The sequence below is a fragment of the Aegilops tauschii genome, chromosome 6, assembly GCF_002575655.3.
Source record: "Aegilops tauschii subsp. strangulata cultivar AL8/78 chromosome 6, Aet v6.0, whole genome shotgun sequence".
In the NCBI taxonomy this organism is placed as follows: domain Eukaryota; kingdom Viridiplantae; phylum Streptophyta; class Magnoliopsida; order Poales; family Poaceae; genus Aegilops; species Aegilops tauschii.
In genome coordinates this window covers 311,919,747-311,933,984 of record NC_053040.3, presented here as the reverse complement: position 1 = coordinate 311,933,984, position 14,238 = coordinate 311,919,747, and positions in this window count along the sequence as shown.

Here is a 14,238-nt window from a genome sequence, read left to right as displayed (position 1 = left end):
TCATTGGTGGAGTAGGATGCAGCCTTGCGAAATTGACCATCCAATGGACGAATGCCTTCATCAATAACAGCAGTAGCCTTGCCCTTTTCATCAGCTAAGGAAAATGTCCGTTTGAGGACCTCAATTGGGGGCAAGTAGTTGCAATGGTTCAGTGTATCAGCTTTGTAGTTGAGTGAAGACCTTGTTCTGATGAATCTCATAATCCACGGAGCATAAGGCTTCAACTCAAACGGTGACATTGCGACATTGGCCAGAGTCCTCATGAAGAAATCATGGAAGTTGATGGGAACGCCATGAATGATATTGAAAAGCAGATTCTTCATTATGCCAACGACTTCTTCTTCATTCGAGTCGTGGCCCTTGATAGGACTCAATGTCTTCGTCAGAATGCGATAGACAGTCCGAGGCACATATAACAATTCCTTCACAAGGAATTTAGTTCTTGGGGCCTGACCTGGCTTCAATGGCTTCATCAGCACTTGCATATAGTGATCTGTAAGCTCAGTTTCACTGTAGACGCAACGAGCAGCTTCAAGGGGAGGACTGAGCGGCAAAGCACGAAGCAATTCAGTAGTTGGTGCCTTGTAGTGAGTATTTTCAGACATCCAGTCCAGCACCCATGAATTCACATCTTCAGAGTCTCCGGTGATGTGCAGAGTTGCATAAAATTGAAGAATGAGCTCTTCATTCGAATCACATATATCAGTGCAGAAATTTAACAGTCCAGCGTCGTAAAGAACACTGAGGACTGGCATGAAGCACGGCAGAGATTCCATATCCACGTGAGGAATGTGCTCATGATCGAAGACTTTGTCTTTGTTGAACAGCACTGAGGAATAAAAATTTGCCTGGCTGGCAGTCCAGAAACGCCTCTTCCTAATGCGAGCAGAGTCATAGGGGTTGTAATCAGTGAAGAATACGTGCTCGCCGAAAAAATCATTAGCCTTGAATTTTTGCTTCCTTGAGAATGGATCCTTTGGCTTGGGCAGAGGAGTGTCAGTCAGTTGCATTGCAACCTCAGGAATCACAATCGCAGGTTCTTCAGGCTGAGGAATTTCTGGTTCCTCTTTAGTGGCACCCTGGGTCTTCAATTCTTCATTTTCATTTTCTTCAGCACTAGTGGCTGGAATTTCTTCATGAGCTTCATCAGATCCCATTTGAACTGTAGTTGCTGGGGACTGAGGAATTTGTTGCAATGGTGTGGAGTGGAGAGTTGGGGTGCTGACTTTCCCAAAAGTCATCCTTCATCACTGGTGTGGTACAGCCAATGTCCACATCTTCATCTTCTATTTCTTCAACGCTGGCCTCTTCAGCAGTAAACTAAGGCATAAGCGAGGAAATTGTGGGGGTTGAACGGATTTTATCCACTTCAATTTCTTCATCCATCTGCTCTGACGAAGCAGCAGAAGGATTTTCTTCATCAGATCCGCTAGGGATCACATATTCTTCATCAAAAGGGATGATTTCCTTTGATGGCATGGAGGAAACAGGAACAACATCAATTGGATTAGCAAATGAGCTTGTCAATTTCTTCATCTTCTTCGGTGCTGAAGAATGTGAAGGAGCTGATGCTTTCCTTTTCTTCACTGATGCACGCTCTGCAGCTTGGTCTTCTTCACATCTGATGCGGATGGAAGAATTGGACTTTGGGTAGGCGCAGGAGGAGCAGAGGAATGTGGTTGATTTTCTTCAGGCACAACTGATGCAATTGCCCTGACCTCTTCATTTTCTTCAGGCGCACCACTAGTGGATGCCCTGGCAATTTCATCAGCGGCTGGAATGCAGTCATCAGCCTTGGAACTCACATTTTCTTCAGCAGCCTGAATGTCATCAGCGGTGCTGGCATGTTCTTCAGTTGGCTGAGCAGATGCTTCATCCTGAGGAATTTCTTGTTGCAATGGGGCTGCAACATTGGAGGTGAACTTCTCAGTCAGTTTAACAAACCTGACCTTGGCTCCTTTCCAATCAACATAGTAAGCATTGAAATCATCGCTGAGGACTTTGATTTCAGACTGGATCTTCACAAGTTCATCAGTTGTCATAGAGACAACGTTGTTCTTCAGGAATTTCTCCTTCCTGTACTGCGCTTTCTTGAGCTGCCTAGCCTTCTCAAATTTCCATTTCTCTTCTTGGATGAAGGCAGTCAGCATATGACTTTGGCCAGGAGTCAGCTTGAAGTCAGGCATAGGAGTGTTTGGGTCCTTGTGCCAGAGATCAATGTAATCGAGGATCAACTTTGGATCCGAAAGCAGAGGCACATTTGTGCCCTTGGCTCTAGCGGCCCTGACTTGCCTATCTTTGATGATTTCAGCAAGTTCTTCATCATCAGCTTCGTCTTCTTCAGACGGCACTTGGAAGGCGACCTGCTTCTTGTGAGGACTTGGGCGAGAGCCTCGTCCAGCAGTGGTCTTTGTCTTCAACAGAGAGGGTCCTGTTGAAGAATTTGGTGCAGCTGAGGAACTAGCTGAAGCTCCTGAGGCAATAGAGATGCCTGTAGTCCTTTGGCACGTGGCAAGATGCACAGGTGCTGAGGATTTGGTCGGAGCAGCTGAGGACTTTGGAGGAGCAGGAGCAGCGTGAGAAATTGGCCGTGAGGACATTGACAGTGAAGCACTTGGCTTACGCGCAGGCTTCTTTGCCATGGATTTCTTCGGCTTGACAGAGACCTCAGCGGCAGCAGCAGCAGCAGAGTCTTCATTGAATTTCCTCACTGCTTCTCTAGCTTGTTTAGCCAGCTTGGCCTGGCGATTGGCCCATTCATCAGGATAATCTTCACCACGCTTGAGGCTGGTGAGATCAGCTTCTTGGCCAGGTGCCAACGGAGGTCTTGAGCATAGAGGATTGAGTGCGAATTTCTTCATGTACTTGGGAGTCACATATCTGTACTCCCTGCACTCTCTTGCCCATCTCCTCTCTATCTTCTGAATGTGAACCTTGCGCTGATTTTTATCTTCCTCAGGGGGTGTGCAGTACCCAGCATAGATGTCCTCAGGGATTTCAAATGCAGTGTTGATCTCAGGCCTCTTTCCTCCTTTCTGTGGCTTCTTTCCATCCGCCATTTTCTTCAGATGAGGAATTTGAACAATTGAATTCTCTAAAGAAGTATGCAACCTTTCTTCGAGGAACGCTGCAAATGAGTTAAGTTGATGAGAACCTAGTGATTCAGCAGCAGACATGAGTACCTGTGAACAGAGTATAGTTGCGAGGAAGTTGAAGAGGTCATATGCGTTCTCAGAAGATTTTTCAAAAAGAACAAGTTTGAGGAATTTGACCAGATGAGTCTTGAAGAATTTCACTAAGCGTTCTTTGGCTTAGGTTCCAGAGTTGTATAGATCGAAGATCCACACAATTGAGGAATCTTGAAGAAAAATTATTGCTTAGAGAAACGAATCAAGAACAGATGACATGTGAGGTGTTCAGTGTGTGAAGAATTTGAAGAATAAACACCTTTGAAGATTTTGTAGAAATCATTTGAATCAAGGAGGGCAGTAAAAGTAACTTTTAATTACCCTGAACAAAGAACACAATGAACTGTGAGGTAGAGATGAGAAGTTCGTCTGTGCAGATCTTCCGCACCCTAACTCGGCGGAGGAAGATGGCTACGGCGGCGGCGGAGTGAAAATTTCCGTGGCCGGCGCGAGTACGGCGGCGACGAGGTCGAGGCAGTGAAGCTCTTCCTCACCGGCGACGATGAAGTAGCGGCGGCGCTAGGGTTTGAGAAGCTCGAGCTGGAGAGAGGTCGAGCGGAGTAAAGGAAGTGAGGAAGGGGAGAGGGGGTATTTATAGCCATGGTGAAAAACTGTTCGCCCGAAGAAATTGGACGAACGTGCCCCTGACCCTTCTCATTCGCTTGACATGTGTCACCCACGTACTGAGAAGTGGAGATCGTGTTAGATCGTGGGTGAATAGATAAGTATTTCGTGGGATGCGGAACGGTTTGAGCGGCAAAGCCAAAAATTTGGATAAGATAAGTTAAAAGTTCCATTCGCAAATTCTTCAGCTGACAAGGACACAGTGAAGATTTTGAACGAGTTTCAAATAGAATGCACATGAAGAATTTGTGAATAGATTGGGTTGAGTATAGCATAGAGGGGGAAGGGTCCGATCACATTCACTTAGTAGAAAAATCAACTTGAAGAGTTAGCCATAAGTGAATGTTGTAGAGGACATAAACTCATATATATATAGCCAATGAAGAAAAATGACAGAGAAGGTGAAGACAATGCAAAGTTGAAGAACATGAACAACTGAGGAATTTCAAAAACTGAGGAAAAACTCAAATTGAAGATTTTCAACTTTTGTGGTGGCGTGACCCACCGTATAAGAATGATGATTTCAGACACCGCGTACAATTGTCGTAGGGTTCTGAGAATCAAATTCTTCGTTAATTTCTTCACACTTAGAGTGTTATTCTTCATTGATTGAAGAAAAACGTTTCTTCATGTGTTGCACATCTAAGTCATCAATTTTGCATAAGTGTTAGGATGAGTGTCCTTTTCAAAGAACATTCGAAGATTCTAGGATATTTAGCTCACACCACAACTTGCTAAATCTCTTCTCATCCAAGGGCTTTGTGAAGATATCGGCTAGCAGTTCTTCAGTCTTCACATGCTCAATAGAAATGTCGCCCTTCAACACATGATCGCGAAGAAAATGATGACGAATCTGAATGTGCTTTGTCTTCGAGTGTTGAACTGGGTTGTGAGCAATCTTGATGGCACTCTCATTGTCACAGAAGAGAGGCACATTCTTCACGTTGACACCGTAGTCCTTGAGAGTTTGCTTCATCCACAGCAATTGAGCACAGCAAGAACCAACAACAATGTACTCAGCTTCAGCAGTAGACAGTGATATGCAGTTCTGTTTCTTCGAGGACCAACAGACCAAAGATCGTCCGAGGAAATGACATGTACCAGATGTTGACTTGCGGTCCACACGATCACCAGCATAGTCAGAGTCAGAATATCCAATGAGATCAAAAGCCGAGCCCTTGGGGTACCATAATCCAAGTGTTGGTGTGTGAGCTAGATATCGAAGAATATGTTTCACAGCCTTATGGTGTGATTCCTTCGGTGTAGCTTGAAATCGGGCACACATGCAAACACTAAGCATAATATCTGGCCTAGATGCACATAAATACAATAAAGAACCAATCATGGAGCGGTATACCTTTTGATCGAAGTCAATACCATTTTCATCAGTGCACAGATGACCATTTGTGGGCATCGGAATTTTGACGCCTTTGCAATCTTGCATGCCGAATTTCCTCAGTACATCCTTGAGGTATTTCTCCTGAGATATGAATATGCCATTGTGCTGTTGACGAATTTGAAGACCTAAGAAGAATTTCAACTCTCCCATCATAGACATTTGATATTCTTCACTCATCATATAGGCAAATTCATCACTATAACGTTGGTCAGTACAGCCAAAGATAATATCATCAACATATATTTGGCACACAAACAATTCCTTCAAAGTATCATACCATGCCCGAGGGGCCTGCTTGAGGCCATAGAGGGCCTTATTGAGTCTGAAGACTTTGTCAGGATGCTTTGGATCTTCAAAACCTGGGGGTTGAGCAACATATACTTCTTCCTCAAGCTTACCATTGAGGAATGCACTTTTGACATCCATTTGATATAAAGTGATATCATGATGGTTAGCATAAGCAAGTAATATGCGAATAGCTTCAAGTCTAGGAACAGGTGCAAAAGTTTCATCGAAATCAATTCCTTCAACCTTTGTGTAGCCTTGAGCTACAAGCCGTGCCTTACTCCTCACCACAAGGCCATTTTCATCTTGCTTGTTGCGGTAGATCCACTTTGTGCCAATGATATTGTGCTTGCAAGGATCTGGACGTTTAACCAGTTCCCAGACATTGTTGAGTTCGAATTGATGTAATTCTTCTTGCATGGCCTGAATCCACTTAGGCTCCAGAAATGCTTCATCTACCTTAGTGGGCTCTGTGATAGAGACAAAAGCATAGTGCCCACAAAAGTTAGATAAATGTGAAGCTTTTGAGCGTGTGAGAGGACCTGGTGCTTCAATGGCATCGATGATCTTTTCAACTTGCACTTATTTTGCAACGCGAGGATGAGCAGGTTGTCGTCGAGGAATTTGATCAGCATTTTCTTCAGCACCATTTTCTTCAGCATTTTCTTCAGGTGCATTAGCTCGACGTTCTTCACGTTCTGGAATGAATTCTTCAGCAGATTCTTCGGTAGGAATGACATCCTCAGTATCCTTGAACTTGATAGTTTTCTCAGGTGCTGGTTCATCTATCACAGAGGGTAGGTGCTCTATTGGGTTTCTTGTCAGTGAGGAGTTCATATGCAGTCTTCTTGAAGAATTTGTGAAGATATACCCTGTTGATGATGTGGCACGCAGTATAAATTGCCTCGATCCAGAAGTGACGAGGCATCTTGTACTCATCAAGCATAGTGCAAGCCATCTCAACAAGAGTTCTGTTCTTGCGCTCCACGACGCCATTCTGCTGAGGAGTGTAAGGAGCAGATAACTCATGAGTAATACCAAGTTCATCAAGATAGTCATCAAGACCAGAATTCTTGAACTCAGTTCCATTGTCACTTCTGATGTGCTTGATCTTCACACCATAGTTGGTTGAAGCCCTCGAGGAAAATCGTTTGAAGACTTCCTGCACTTCATGTTTGTAAGTAACAATGCGTACCCATGTGTATCGAGAGTAATCATCAACAATAACAAAGCCATAGAGAGATGCGTCATTTGTGACTGCTGAGTAATGGTTAGGACCGAAGAGATCCATATGAAGCAATTCAAATGGTCAAGTAGTGGTCATGATAGTCTTCGCTGGATGCTTAGCCTTGGTCATCTTTCCAGCTTCACAAGCTCCACACAAGTGATCCTTGAGGAATTTGACATTCTCAATGCCAATGACATGCTTCTTATTCCCAAGCGTGTGCAAATTCCTCATGCCTGCATGACCAAGTCGTCGATGCCATAGCCAGCCTTCTGAAGCTTTTGCAAGTAGGCACACGGCTGGTTGCGGTCCTGTAGAGAAATCAACATTATACAAGTCTCCTCTCCTAAAGCCTTCGAAGACTTTGGAATTGTCAGCTTCCATAACCACAACACAACGATACTTGCCAAAGACAACAACCATATCAAGATCACAAAGCATTGAGACAGACATGAGGTTGTATCCTAAGGACTCGACAAGCATGACTTTGTCCATGTGTCGATCCTTGTGATCGCAACCTTACCTAGACCCAATACCTGACTTTTGCCTTTGTCAGCGAAGATGATATGCTTCAGATGCGATGGTGATAAGGGAGCATCCATCAATAGATTCTTGTCACCAGTCATGTGATTTGTACATCCACTATCGAGGACCCACTCAGTGGCTTTGGGTTGATCATCCTACAGATGAATTAGTGCAGCTTACGAACTTCATATACTTCATCAGTGAAGAATATGACATCACAATTCATCAGACCAATTTCATCAAGCAATGCAATGGTTAAAAACAGTATGAGGACGTGAGAAATGAAAGTTCATTTCTTCATGATTAGCCTGCGTCCTTTCAGGCACTTTTTAGGTCTCCAGCAAATTCTTCAGATGTTAAAGTACGTCTGGAGACCTGACCCTGCATAAAAGATTAGTTCTTTTTCTTCACCACCCACATCTGAAGGGGTGGCAAAGAGTTCATCACTCTACGAGCTCCATACGAGAAAGGTGGCATAGAAGCCAATCCATTTCGTTTCACATAAGAGGAGTTAGGGTAAGCATATGAATAAGCAGAGAAATTCTTCGAGGACTTATGAACATAATGATTAATGCTCATATTCATAGCCCTTAGCTCTTCCCTGCGAAACAGAGTTGTTAGCACGATGATGTTCATATGAGGACTTTGATCCTTTTGAGGAATATGATCCACGTGAGGAATTCGATCCGTATGAGGACTTGGATCCATATGAAGAATTTGGTCCATATGAAAAATTTGATCTGGGGTTCCTATTCTTCACAGGTGGTGTCATGAGGAAATTCACCTGAAGACTTTCAAGGCACCTTTTGGGAACCCAGATTTTCTTCATAGGAGAACCGTTCCTGCAGTTAGTGCCAACATATCTAGCAAATACTTCACCATTCTGATTTTTAAGCAGTTTATAGTTGGAGTCAAATGACTCATCAGAAGAATGAGAAGATTCACATGTAAAGCCAGATAAATTAGATGGATCAACTGGAGGTCCCTTTGCAGCAACCCATGAGGTTTTGGGGTACTGCTCAGGCTTCCAATATGTACCATCAGCATTGAGTTTCATCTCAAAGGCAATACCCTCTTTCCTAGGGTTCCTATTGAGGATCTGCTTTTTAAGCACATCACAAAGAGTCTGATACCCTTTGAGGCTTTTGTACATGCCTGTCATGTACAATTCCTTCAGCCCTGCATCGTCAGTGATACTAGCAATGTCCTCAGATGAGGAATTAGTGATAGCAGAGACAGATGAAGAGTTTGTAGCATTAGAAGCATTTGAGCATTCAGGTGAAGAATTAGCAGATTCACGTTCAATGCATTTCAAACATGGAGGAACAAATTCTTCCTGAGCAGCGTTGATTTGTTGAGCAAGTAATGAATCGCACTCCTTCTGAAGAACTTCATAACTCACTCTTAGCTTCTCAAGATCTTGCTTTCTTTGAAGAAATTCATAAGAAAGCTTCTCATGATCAGATAAGAGAGTGTTATGTTGATCTTGAAGGGTGTCATACTTAGTATGAAGTCTCTGAAGAATTTCAGCCAAAGCTTTTGACTGATCCATTTCTTCACCAAACATATCATCACTCTTATTTAGCATGTATTGAACTTTTTCCAAAGCTCTTTGTTGTTTAGTGGAAAGGGAAGCAAGTTTGACATAGTTGGGTCCAAATTCCTCACCAGATTCATCATCACTTGACTCGGATATGTAGCATTCAGTTACCTCAACACTTTTTGCCATAAGGCATGATGAAGAGGATGATGATTCTGGTTCGAATGTCATCGCTTTGAGAGATTCCTTGAAGTCCTCAAACCAAGGATCATGACGGGTTCGATGACCTTCATAGACCTCAGAGAGACGGTCCCAGATAAGCTTCGCATGATTGAGATGCATGATGTTCCTGAACTGATTTTGAGACAGACAGGAGCAGATGACGTCCTTCGCCGTGAGGTTGAGAAGAGTGTACTTGCGAATGTCATCAGCTTCCGCCGTCTTGCACAGATCGGTAAGACCAATCTCAGTGACGGTCCACAGTTCGCTGTTCATCGCCATGAGGCGCTTCTTCATCATGGCCTTCCACTTGGGATACTCGTGACCGTCAAAGATGGGGCATGTCACTTTCTTCATACCTACGGTCGACATAACGAAAATTCCAGGCGGTTAAACCAAAATCACACAGAACAAGGGAGTACCTTGCTCTGGTACCAATTGAAAGTGCGTTATATCGACTAGAGGGGGGGTGAATAGGCGATTTTTATGAATTCTTCACTGAGGAATTTGCCAGTGAGGAAATTCCTTAGCGAAGAACTACTTGCAGCGGAATAAGTACTCAAAAGTATGCATAGCAGAACACAAGCATGGTCATCATGATGAAATGAAGACAAGCACAGAGTACAGAAAGCGTAAACACAGGATAACACAGGATGAAGACAAACAGACTGAAGAAATTGAACTAGGGAAATTGAGAAAGTCTTCAGTCAACGTCTTCAAACACAGATATGAATAAGTGCACAACACAGTTATGAGGAAATGAAAGAGTTGAGGAAATAGAACCAGTAGGCTTGGTGAAGACAATGATTTGGTAGACCAGTTCCAACTGCTGTCTCAGTTGTACATCTGGTTGGAGCGGCTAGGTATTTAAACCTGAGGACACACAGTCCCGGACACACAGTCCTCACCGTATTCTCCTTGAGCTAAGGTCACACAGACCTCGCCCAATCACTCGTGGTAAGTCTTCAGGTGACTTCCGAACCTTCACAAACTCGGTCACTCAGCGATCCACAATTCCTCTTGGATGCTCTAGACCATGACGCCTAACCGTCTGGAAGAAGCACAGTCTTCAAAGGTAGCAAGCGTCGGATCCACACAGGATCAATCTCTTTAGTGATGCTCAATCACTTTGGGTTTGTAGGTGTTTGGGTTTGGGTTTTCCTCACTTGATGATTTTCGCTCAAAGTCCTCGGAGGATGGGATGCTCTCAAATGACAAGTGTCAGTTTCTCTCGGAGCAGCCAGCCAGCTAATGGTTGTAGGGGGCGGCTATTTATAGCCTAGGGAGCAGCCCGACATGATAAGACATAAATGCCCTTAAATGATATGACTGTTAGGTGGGTAGATATTTTGGGACAGCTGGCGCATAGCACAGCAACGGTCGGAAATTTGAGTATCAAATTCCTCATGGCTATCATGTTCCTCACTGTGTAGGCAATCCGCACTGGCGAATTCCTAACTCCTCAGTCAGAACAAATTCCTCAGAGACCAGAAGAACTTCGTCTCTATCACTAAAGAATATGACTGAACTGTATGAGAATTCCAATGGCTTCACTCGAAGGGATTGGTAGGTGTAGGACTTTGAGTTGAGCATCACATGGAAATTTTTCCTTAGTATTTCCTCGACACCCTTTAACAGTACGGTGTTTCCTATGACTCAAGAAAGAGAAAATGAAACTACGAAAACAAAAGTCTTCACGCTTCATGTTCCTCGAATGAATACCAAGTCTTCAAGGTCACACCAATTTCTTCACTTTCAAAGTCTTCAGAAAGTCTTCAGAAATCCAAAGTCTTCAGTCGAAGAACTTCATTTTTAGGGGTCGACTTTCTCTGTAAATATCAAACTCCTCATAGACTTATAGACCTGTGTACACTCACAAACGCATCAGTCCCTTAACCTATAAGTCTTCAATACACCAAAATCACTAAGGGGCACTAGATGCACTTACATTTTGAAAACAGCTTGTTTCTTATGAGCATGGAAATATTTTTCAGAGAATTAATAAATCATATCCTGGGGACTACGCACACAACCAGGAGCAAGAGTATTGTACCAAGCTTTAGCATCACCCTTTAATGAGAAAGGAAGTAGTTTGAGAATAAATTAGTAGCGAGTTTTCTCATCATGAGTAAAACGGGCGGCTATATCATTCAACTTAGTGAGATGTGCCATAACAGTTTCAGTTTCATAACCATGGAAAGGATCAGATTCAACCAAAGTAATTAACTCTGGGTCGACAGAGAATTCATAATCCTTATCATCAATAAAAATAGGTGAAGTAGCAAACTTAGGATCACATTTCATTCTAGCATTCAGAGATTTTTCTTTATACTTGTGTAGTAATTTCTCTAGATCATCTCTATCATTACAAGAAAGAATATCTCTAGTTGTTTCTTCACTCATAACATAACCTTCCGGTACCTTAGGCAATTCATATCTAGGAGGGATAGTTCTAGCAGGTGTTTCAGGATATTCAGTTTCAATCTCATCATCAGATTCAACAACATCATGTTGTATTACTCTAGCAATTTGTTCATCAAGAAATTCACCAAGTGGCACATCATCATTATCAAGCAAGGTACTAGCATCATCATAAGCATCATTCATAGTAGAAGTAGCATCATCAATAACTTGCGACATATCAGAATTAATAGCATGTGGTGGTGTTGCAAGTTTACTCATAACAGAAGGTGAATCTAAAGCAAAACTGGATGGCAGTTTCTTACCTCCCCTCGTACTTGAGGGAAATATCTTAGTCTTAGGATCCTTCAGATTCTTACTAGTGATAAATTGATAATAATCCCAAGTGACTCAACAAATATAGCTATGCTCCCTAGCAACGGCGCCAGAGAAAGGTCTTGATAACCCACAAGTATAGGGGTCGCAACAGTTTTCGAGGGTAGAGTATTCAACGCAAATTTATAGATTCGACACAAGGGGAGCCAAAGAATATTTGAAGGTATTAGCAGCTGAGTTGTCAATTCAACCACACCTGGAGATTAATTATCTGCAGCAAAGTGATCACTAGCAAAGTAGTTTGATAGTTTTGATAGTAGTGACGGGAGCAATAGTAACGGTAACAGTGATAGCACTAATTTTCTAGCAAGTGTAATAGTGATGATAGCAGTAGTAACTTAGCAGAAACAATATGAAAAAACTCATAGGCATTGGATCGGTAACTTGTTGGATGATATTCATCATGTGACAGTTATAACCTAGGGCGATTCGGCACTAGCTCCAGTTCATCGGTATAATGTAGGCATGTATTCCGTAAATAGTCATACGTGCTTTATTAAACGAACTTGCATGACATCTTTTGTCCTACCCTCCCATGGCAGCGGTGTCCATATTGGAAACTAAGGGATATTAAGGCCTACTTTTAATAGAGAACAGGAACAAATCATTAACACATAGTGAATGCATGAACTCCTCAAACTACGGTCATCACCGGGAGTGGGCCCGGTTGTTGTCAACCCGGGGTTGCCGGATCATAACATGTAGTAGATGACTATAACTTGCAAGATCAGATCTAAAACATGGATATAATGATAGAACTTGCAAAATCAGGTCTAAAACATGGATATAATGATAGCATAAACGGTTCAGATCTGAGTTCATGGCACCCGGGCCCAAAGTGACAAGCATTAAGCACAGCAAAGTCATAGCAACATCAATCTAAGACCATAGTGGATACTAGGGATCAAGCCCTAACAAAACTAACTCGATTACATGATGAATCGCATCCAACTCCTCACCGACCAGCGAGCCTACTAAGGAATTACTCACTCCCGGTGGGGAGCATCATGGAATTGGCGATGGAGAAGGGTTGGTGATGACGAAGAACGAAGATCCCCCTCTTCGGAGCCCCAAACGGACTCCAGATCTGCCCTCCCGAGGAAGAACCAGGCTTGGCGGCGGCTCCATCTCGTGGATCGGGATAATTCTTTCTCCCCCTTTTTTCTCTGAAAATAGGATTTTATAGCGTTGGTTTCAGGGTCTGCGGGGCCACCAGGTGGGGACAACCCACCTGGGCGCGCCAGGAGAGGGGGGCTCTCCCTGGTGGGTTGTGCCCACCCAGGTGCCCCTCTCTGGTAGGTCTTGGCTCCAGAAATTCTCTTTTATTGTATAAAAATTCCTCACAAAGTTTCGTTCCATTCCGAGAACTTTTATTTCTGCACAAAAACAACACCATGGTAGTTCTGCTAAAAACAGCGTCAGTCCGGGGTTAGTTTCATTCAAATCATGCAAATTAGAGTCCAAAACAAGAGGAAAAGCATTAGGAAAAGTAGATACGTTGGAGACGTATCAGTCAGGAGAGCGATGTTCATGTGCCAAGAAGACAAGATCCCAAGTCCTCCCTGGTCCTTGGGTTTGCAAATGTCGGGCCAGCTCACCATATGGTATTTCTGCTTCTCACCCTCCCCTGCCCAAAAAAACTTGGACTGGTATTTGGCGATCTGCTGATGGAGAGTCTCATGAAGGCTGTAAAAGCTCATGAGAAACCAGAGAAGGTTGGCAAGAGAGGAGTTGATGAGGATCACTCTGGCCGCCTTCGAGAGCCATCTCCCCTTCCATGTCTCGACCCGGTGCTGCATCCGAGTCACTGCCGGGCGGAGGTCAGCCACGGTCAGTCGCGAGTCACTAATGGGTATCCCCAAGTAAGATGTGGAGAAACTACCCAGCTGATAGTTCAGCAGGTCGGCCATGGCTTCGGCCTCCACAGGGGAGTAGCCCAGAATCATCACTTCACTCTTATCGAACTTGATTCTGAGCCCGGACATCTGTTGGAAGCATAGGAGGAGGAACTTCAGGTTAGCGATGTCGGACGCGGAACCCTCCACCATTATTATGGTATCGTCTGCATATTGTAGGAGGGAGACCCCTCCTCCTACCAGGTGAGGGACTACGCCATGGATATGGCCAGCAACTTTGGCCTTATCCAGGATGACGGCAAGGGCATCAACCACCATGTTAAACATAAACAAGGAGAACGGGTCGCCCTGGTGAACCGCACAGAGAGTGGGGAAGAATGGCCCGATCTCGCCGTTAATGTTAACCGCGGTCCGATCGCAGGTGATGAGCTGCATAACTCTGGTCACCCACCGGTCATCAAAGCCCTTGCGGAGCAAGACTTCCCGAAGGAAGGGCCAGTGAACCGTGTCATTGGCTTTATGGAAGTCGAGCTTCAGAAAGACCGCTCGATGGTGCTTGAACCGGACTTCGTGAAGGACTT